The sequence below is a fragment of the Triticum aestivum genome, chromosome 6A (genome assembly GCF_018294505.1).
Source record: "Triticum aestivum cultivar Chinese Spring chromosome 6A, IWGSC CS RefSeq v2.1, whole genome shotgun sequence".
NCBI lineage: Eukaryota > Viridiplantae > Streptophyta > Magnoliopsida > Poales > Poaceae > Triticum > Triticum aestivum.
The window spans coordinates 369755631-369764829 of NC_057809.1; positions in this window are offsets into that span (position 1 = coordinate 369755631).

Consider the following 9199-nt stretch of genomic DNA (forward strand, 5'->3'; position numbering starts at 1 on the left):
ACACACGTCCACGTAGATCTGGCATACAAACAGTTCACCATCGCATGTCTTTGTGAAGAGAGTGGGATCCAGGGAACCATGTTTGAAGACTTTGCTCTTCAGGAAGTCTTTGAGTGTGTCATACCAAGCACGACGGGCTTGTTTGAGGCCATACAGTGCCCTGTTGAGAATGTAAACCATATCAGGATGTTTTGGATATTCAAAGCCAGGTGGTTGTGCAACATACCCTTGTTCTTCAATCTTGCCATTGAGAAAGGCACTCTTCACATCCATTTGATATAGAAGGATGTTGTGATGGTTGGCATAGGCTAGTAGAATGCGAATGGCTTCAAACCTAGCCACCGGAGCGAATGTTTCATCAAAGTCAATCCCTTCAACTTGAGTATATCCTTGAGCAATGAGACGAGCCTTGTTTCTGACAACTTGACCATGCTCATCTTGTTTGTTGCGATAGATCCATTTGGTGCCAATGATATTGTGCTTGCGAGGATCAGGACGCTTAGTCAATTCCCACACATTTTTCAGCTCGAACTGTTGAATCTCTTCTTGCATAGCTTGAATCCATTCAGGTTCCATGAAGGCCTCAGCAACTTTCTTGGGTTTAGATATGGAGACAAATGCAAAGGGCCCATAGAAATTTTCTAGATAAGTTGCTCTTGAACGAGTAAGGGGACCAGGAGCATTGATGCTATCAATTATCTTCTCAATCTGTACTTCATTCGCAACACGAGGATGAACTGGACAAAGATTTTGCTCTTGCTGATCATTGTCTTCATCTTCAGCATTGGCTTCAGGATGAGCAGAGTCTTCAGGTTGATTTGGTGCAGAAATGATAAGTTCCTCTTTAGCCCGTGCCTCTGAAGGTATGATTTCTCCAGTACCCATAAGCTTGATGGATTCACTTGGTGAGACTTGATCTAGCACATTTGGCAAGTGTGAGCTGTTAGTTTCATCGAACTGCACATCCACAGTTTCAGCCACTTTATAGTGAAAGAGGTTGAAGACTCTGTAGGAGTACAAATCCTTTCCGTAACCAAGCATAAAACCTTCATGTGCTTTCGGTGCATATTTTGAAGTGTGATGCGGATCTTTGATCCAGCACCTAGCACCAAATACTCTGAAGTATCTTACGTTCGGCTTCTTACCAGTCAGTAGCTCATATGATGTCTTCTTTAGAAGCTTGTGAAGATAAACATGGTTGATGACATGGCATGCAGTATCAATACCTTCAGGCCAAAACTTCCTTGGAGTCTTGTACTCATCAAGCATCGTCCGATCCATCTCAATGAGTGTTCTGTTCTTGCGTTCCATGATGCCATTCTGTTGAGGTGTGTATGGAGCTGAGAACTCATGAGTGATGCCCAATGTATCAAGATAAGTGTCGAGGCTGGTGTTCTTGAACTCTGTGCCGTTATCACTTCTGATGTGCTTGATCTTGATGCCATAGTTCATCATGGCACGATTGGGAAATCATCTCAAGACATCCTGCACTTCAGTCTTGTAGAGAATTATATGCACCCAACTATATCTAGAGTAATCATAAACAATGACGAACCCATAGAGACAAGCAGTGGTAGTAAGAGTGGAGTAATGAGTAGGGCCAAATAGGTCCATGTGAAGCAGCTCGAAAGGACGTGATGTTGTCCTGATTGTCTTCGAGGGATGCTTGGCTCTAGTCATCTTCCCAGCTTCACAGGCACCACACAGATGATCCTTTTTGAACTTGACTCCCTCGATGCCCACGACAGGCTTCTTCTTTGCGAGAGTGTACAAGTTCCTCATGCCAGCATGCCCTAGCCTCCGATGCCAGACCCAACACTCTGAAGCTTTTGCTAGAAGACATACAGCCAACTATGGTCCTGCTGAGAAATCTACCATGTACAGATCACCTTTTCGATACCCTTCAAAGACTAAAGACTTGTCAGATTCCATTAGAACAAGCCAACGATATTTTCCAAATATCACAATCATGTTCAAGTCACAAAGCATTGAGAAAGACATTAATTTGAAACCAAGGGATTGAACAAGCATCACTTTGTCCATGTGCTGATCCTTTGAGATTGCAACTCTACCTAGACCCAATACCTTGCTTTTACCAGTGTCAGCAAATGTGATGTGACTCTTGTCAGATGGATGTAAGGTTGAGTCCATGAGGAGACTTCGATCGCTAGTCATGTGGTTAGTGCATCGACTGGCAATACTCCATTCTGAAGCAGCTGGTGAGGGAGTCCTGGACTAAGGGGTCCTCGAGCGCCTGGCCTGGTAGCCATGGGCCGGACTGATGGGCTGTGAAGATGCGAAGACCAAAGACTGCACCCGTGTCTGGATGGGACTCTCCTTGGAATGGAAGGCAAGCTGGGTGACCGAATATGTAGATTCCTTTCCTTTGTAACCGACCTTGTGTAACCCTAGATGCTCCCGGTGTCTATATAAACTGGAGGACTAAGTCCGGATAGGAGAGATACTCATTACCATAGCCATACCAGCTAGACATCTAGGGTTTAGCTATTACAATCTCGAGGTAGATCAACTCTTGTAATACTCGTATTCATCAATATCAATCAAGCAGGACGTAGGGTATTACCTCCATAAAGAGGGCCCGAACTTGGGTAAACATCGTGTCCCCTGTCTCCTGTTACCATCAAACATAGACGCACAGTTCGGGACCCCCTACCCGAGATCTGCCGGTTTTGACATCGACATTAGTGCTTTCATTGAGAGTTCAACTATGTCGTCGACGAAAGTTTCGATGGCCCCTTCAACCGTCGATAGTGACGCTGTCCAAGGAGAAATCTTCCTCCCTGGACAGATCTTCATGTTCGGCGGCTTCCCGCTGCGGGCCAACTCATTTGTCCACCTGCAGCAGATCGATAGCTACGCCCCTGGCCATCAGGTCAGATTCGGGAGCCTGAATTACGTTGCGGACATCCGTGGAGATTTGATCTTCGCTGGATTCAAGACCGCGGGGACCGCTCCTGGTCACCTCGATAAACATGACCTAAATCTGTCATCAGACCGCGCCCCGGAGATAGCTCATGTGACCACTCTGGCCTTAGATCCCAAGCACACTGTGACATCCAAGGATTGGAGGCTCAACCCCACCACAGACACCACAGATTCCCCAGTGTTGGAGCCGCACATGGACTTAACCTCACGCAATGGTCGTGTCACCGGAACTCCGGACTCTTCTCTGGGTTTAAGTTCTGAACCATGTGAGTCCACGAATACCAAAATTGATCGCTTCTCGATCTTCGAGTTCAGCGCCGCAGACATCTTCCACGGATACCAAACTTGACCGAGCATTGCTGATCAACAGAGATTTGATTGGGTCAAATGGAGTTGTCTACGAGGTTTAGGGTAAGAAAGACTTTCACCCTCGTAACTTTGAGGATATTTGGATCAAGATTTAATGTAGTTGCTTTGCAACTGACCAAAATGGTCCAGAAACTTGATCAGGAAGGTGCACTCACATGGTGATGCCACATGGGCTGCAATTTGGCAAGGCTTAATGATTTGTCCAGAAAAAGGTGCTGTAAAATTTTCATACCAATTGGTGTTACCAAAATGGTACTTCCTTCACAGCTAATCCCTTTTTCCAAAAACATGCAAAAATTCTAGAGAAATATTGGCTAGATAAATTGATGCCAAATTTGGTGGAGAGAAGTTATTTGGGTAGGAGAATTCTTTGGTAAATTTTCAGACAAAATGAAGCAATACAAAATATACTTGCTTCATAATCTGAAAATACATACAGAATCAAAGATTTGATGTTGTGCTCACATAGATGATTGGGTGGGGCTGAGTTTTGGAGGAGAGCAATAATATGAGCACAAGAAGAGGCATGCAAAATTTCAACTCATTTGGATAAACCTAGATAGCACTTCCTTCACAAAGGCTTCCCTCAGACAGGAACTTTGAAAAATCACTAAGGAAGTTTGGCTAGGCAAATAAAGTTGAATTTTGGCACAGGGCAATTATTTGGACAGGGCAAGATGTCCAAAAAGTTTGGGGTCAAATGGGAAAATATAAATAGCACTTGCTTCCCAACATAGAGCAGACAGGGTTATTCCTTTAACATAAAAAGGAATATTTCCTAGAAAAAGAAATTAGGGTTTGGTCAAGAAGTGGAGTGACATGGTCTTGGAAAGGTTTTTAGGATGATGAGCCACTTGGGAGGGGAAATGAAGATGATTTCCCAGGTGACAAGGCCACAGAACCACTCCAAAAATAAAAACAGAGCAAAAACCAATAAATCAAAAACAAAAAGAAAAGGGCCAAAATCCAGGTTGTTACATCGTCTCTCTCAAAGTGCGGTGGGTTGGCATTTTTGCCGTCTATTGAGGTCGGTTAACTCATCACATGTTAGCGACATGCCAAGAGCATTCTAAAAATATTACTGTACTCTATTGTTATGCCAAGAAGAGGAAGCGCATTGATCGACGGACCAAACAAGAGAGGCGTGTCGTGCCGTGAGTGGGTCCAGTTTCTCGTTTTGAACTTGTTTGGTGTAGTAGTAACACTTGGTTTTGACTATTGGTAAGATTTTATATACTCCCTCCGTCTAGTGAATAAGTCATCTTAGATTATGCACTGTGACCAAGGAAGAGGGGAAAACGAGAGAAATTAATATTGATTTGCTAATTAATAGCATTGCATGCAATGATCTAACCATTGCATGTCGTGTTTGGTAGTCTAAGGCTGGCCACAGTGGGAGTAACATCACTAGTAACATCACACTTTTCAAGATAATTTGGCTTAAGTGGCACATATTTAATGATGAGAGAGGTGATGGTGGTAATATTAGTTAAACATCACACATACCAAGACAATATGAGTCTATAGGCTAATAAATGAATCATAACATGACAACACACATATGTTACTACCCACTGTGGAGGTAGTAACATAGCCTAGTAAAATGTGATGTTACTAGTCTAAGTTACTCCCCATTGTGACTAGTCTAAGTTATTGAAAACATGCACGCCCCACATCTCTTATTGGTGGATATTGATAACCCACAAGTATAGGGGATCAATTGTAGCCTCTTCTAATAAGTAAGAGTGTCGAACCCAACAAGGAGCTAAAGGTAGAACAAATATTCCCTCAAGTTCTATCGACCACCGATACAACTCTACGCACGCTTGACGTTCGCTTTACCGGAAACAAGTATGAAACTAGAAGTACTTTGTAGGTGTTTTTGGGTAAGCTTGCAAGAAAGTAAAGAGCACGTAAATAAAAGCTAGGGGCTGTTTTGATAAAGACACAACTAAATTAGTTTTAGTAAAGAGCTTTTGTCAACAAGAAGGTTATTTGTCCCTAGGCAATCGATAACTAGACCGGTAATCATTATTGCAATTTTATTTGAGGGAGAGGCATAAGCTAACATACTTTCTCTACTTGGATCATATGCACTTATGATTGGAACTCTAGGAAGCATCCGCAACTACTAAAGATTCATTAAGGTAAAACCCAACCATAGTATTAAAGCATCAAGTCCCCTTTATCCCATACGCAAACAACCTACTTTCTCGGGTCTGTGCTTCTGTCACTCACGCCACCCACCATAAGCAAATCATAAGCATATTGCATACCCTAGAGCGAGAATCCCTCACGCTTGCGCGACACGGAGAGCACCATACGACAGCACCAATAATAAAACATACAACTCAAACCAATCACGATCATCAAATAGCCATTAGGACAAAACAGATCTACTCAAACATCATAGGATAGCCATACATCATTGGGAAATAATATATAGCGTTGAGCACCATGTTTAAGTAGAGATTACAGCGGGTAAGAGAGAGGTTACACTACTGCATAGAGGGGGAAAGATTTGGTGATGATGGCGGTGAAGTTGTTGGTGAAGATGGCAGTGATGATGATGGCCCCGGCAGCGCTCCGGCGCCACAGGAAGCAAGGGGGAGAGGCCCCCCCTTCTTCTTCTTCTTCTTCCTTGACCTCCTCCCTAAATGGGAGAAGGGTTTCCCCTCTGGTACTTGGCTCCCATGGCGTGGGAGGGGTGAGAGCCCCTCTGAGATTGGATCTATCTCTCTGTCTCTCTCTGTTTCTGCGTTCTGTTCTGGCTCTGTTTCACCATTTCGTATATATATGGAGATCTGTAACTCCGATTGGCCTGAAACCTTCGTCGTGAATTTTTTTTCCGAATATTAGCTTTCTTGTGACAAAAGAAGAGCGTCAACCGCCTTACGGTGGGCTCACGAGGGTAGGGGCACGCCCTAAGGGGGGGCCTGCCTCGTGACCACCTCGGGCACTGGTTCGCGTTGATTTTCCTTCTGAATTTTCCATATTTCCCAAAAATAAGCTCCATCTGTTTTTATCCCGTTTGGACTCCGTTTGATATGGATATTCTGTGAAACCAAAAACATGCAACAGACAGGAACTGGCACTGGGCACTGGATCAATATGTTAGTCCCAAAAATAATATAAAAAGTTGCCAAAAATTATATGAAAGTTGAATAATATTGGCATGGAACAATCAAAAATTATAGATACGATGGAGACGTATCAGATATGTCAAGAAACAAGAAACATGGTGGGAGTTAATTCACCGCGCTTAAGTATTTTGGGATTATTTGGTTTTCGTAAGGTGACTTATACACCTAGACGGAGGGAGTAGGGCCTATTGTATTCTTCGAGGATGTCTTTGACTATTGATAAGATTTTATATAATTTGAAAATTATATCATTCGAAGATCCTTTCATGTTCCATTTTCAAAAAGAAAAAAGATCCTTTCACGTACGAATTTGACTGTATGCTTTGAGCAACTTGCATGTCCTATACTGCTCCTGTTTGGATACTCTAACTTTGCTAGAGGTTAGACTAACTAATGACTAACCCTGAACTAACTGTAGCCAAATATGTGTTTCGGTGACAGGGTTAGATTGACAATAAGTGCACTTGATGGAAAGAGAAAAGTGATTTTTTAGTGGGCCCAAGGAGGTACTTACTGTGGAAAAGGTGAAGTGATGATTGCTTCGCCCGAGCAACTTATTACTCTGGGAATATGGGAGTACTAGCGGATTCAAGGAACAGAGAAATGATGGTTGCTTCATCCGAGCAACTTACTATGGCTAAGGTGGGGCTCTGTGATTTGACTTCTCACTAGTCATTACTAATGCGGCACAACGATCAGGGTAAATCTTTCCCTGCAGTTGTGCACACAATATTGCTGCACGGTAGGTAGAGCTGGATGAAGGATGTCCCACATGTCGGCGAAACGAAGTTGAATTGTTTCTAGCATTGCTATCAATCCTTCACGATTTGTTTATATGTATGCATAATTTTAATGAATTTGTACTGTGATGATATGAAGGTTTCAACTTTTTTTCCCGTAGGGAAAAAAAGGTTTCAACTTAGGATTCATGTGTCCTCTTGCCTCAAGATTATCTTGTTACAACATTCCATCAAATACAAATGAAACTGCTACCATGGCTGCTAATGCATCTCAATGGTTCACAGATCGGCGCCAATGTTCACATCACAACAGAAGACAAAGTTATGAGAAGGTGTACAAATAAAGAAATATATATAATTGATCGATGTTGTTCGTAGGCATGGGTCCATTTCCTAGGCACAATGCTCATTGCTTGGCAGCTAGTTTCACCCAACACTATAGCCAAAAAGGGGTGTACGGAGGACACCACAATCCGATCATTTTGTGCAGCTCCACTAAAATTGAGCTGATCATCCCTGTTTACAAAGATATCCACTCAGTGTGATTACAATAATAGTGGAACTAGATGATGAAACATAACACACATAAATAGAAGTTGATCACCTCTGCGATATCTCTTTAGGACTAACTACTTGTTGGAGAAGATTAGGCAGGAGTTGGATGAGGAGGATAGAAAAACCAATCTTCCTTTCTGCAGTCCCATAGAAATGTAAATACGTTGCCTGTGTGACATTTTGGCAGAACTGCACAAAACACTCTTAAGAAAAAAAGTGATTTGTGCAGTTCACCAAAGGGTCGCAATAGCAACAAGGTGAAATGGCTAGCCTTGTTTGCAAAAAAAAGAGGTAGAAAGGAAACAATTAGTGGCGAATAACATGAGTTGAAGACACATACGCTGACAAAAAAGAAGCATATTCCATGTAATAAGGGAAAGATAGAAGCATGGTGGTTTATCAAAAATGGTTTGAGGACGAGATTGCAAGATGGAAAGTACGCCGGAAGAGATACGTTTTAAGCAAACAACTAAAGAAGATCCACATGCAGCAACGTGGGAAGATGGATAGTGGAGCAAGGCCGGAGGAATCTATACCTGAGGGTCATCGGGATGTTACTAGGAAGGCGCCTGCGGCCGAGATCTGCCCATACCACGGCAGCGAGCAAGTGGCAAAGGCCCTACCGCACCGGAGCTTGGTCAGAGAGAACGGCGGGTACCGTAGATCGGGACGTGCTACCTCAACGCCGTCGAACAGAGAAACAATGCACATCCTCCCTTTCTGTCCGCGGACAGGATGTGGTCGGATAACTGACCAACAGTGAGAGAGAGAGGCCACCGCCGCCTTGTGTGAGATGGTGTGACGAGAGACAAACCCCGGCAGGCAGGCTCCGTTGTATATAATGGAGCGGATTTTTCCATTTTCCCCACGTCAATCATTTTATATTATGTACTACACGCCATTGAGGAGGAATATATAACTTTATTTAATACAAACGCGTCAAGTCGAACTTTGTTCCACCTAGGCATGGTACCCGACCCTCCTTCGAGTAAACAACTGCTACTCGCGTCAAATTATCACGTGGGCTGCCTTTTCATACAGAAACCAACTCCACCGCGTACCCGTGCGGGTGTGGCCATGAACGAGACGCGAGTACGTGCGTCCTACGTGCACCTCTTCTTTAGGTGCAGGTACGTACGTGGGTGGGTGTGAGAGAGATGGTTTGTGCGAAACCGAGGCAATGTGTCGATGATATCTCAAACAAAAAATCATAACATATGCATTGTGTGTGAAACAGAGTCATGGATATATCATATATAAAGGGAGCGATCCACGAGAAGAGAGTGGAGGGATCATCGGCATGAGATATCGATAGAATCAAAAACAGGGATGAAGTGTGTGGCTGCGCGATCGATAAAGAGTGCCATCGAATTTGTGTTTGCCTACGTCAAAGATAAAGGGCGGCTGGCCTACTGGAATTTGAGAGGACAGAGGTGCAGTTTTTCT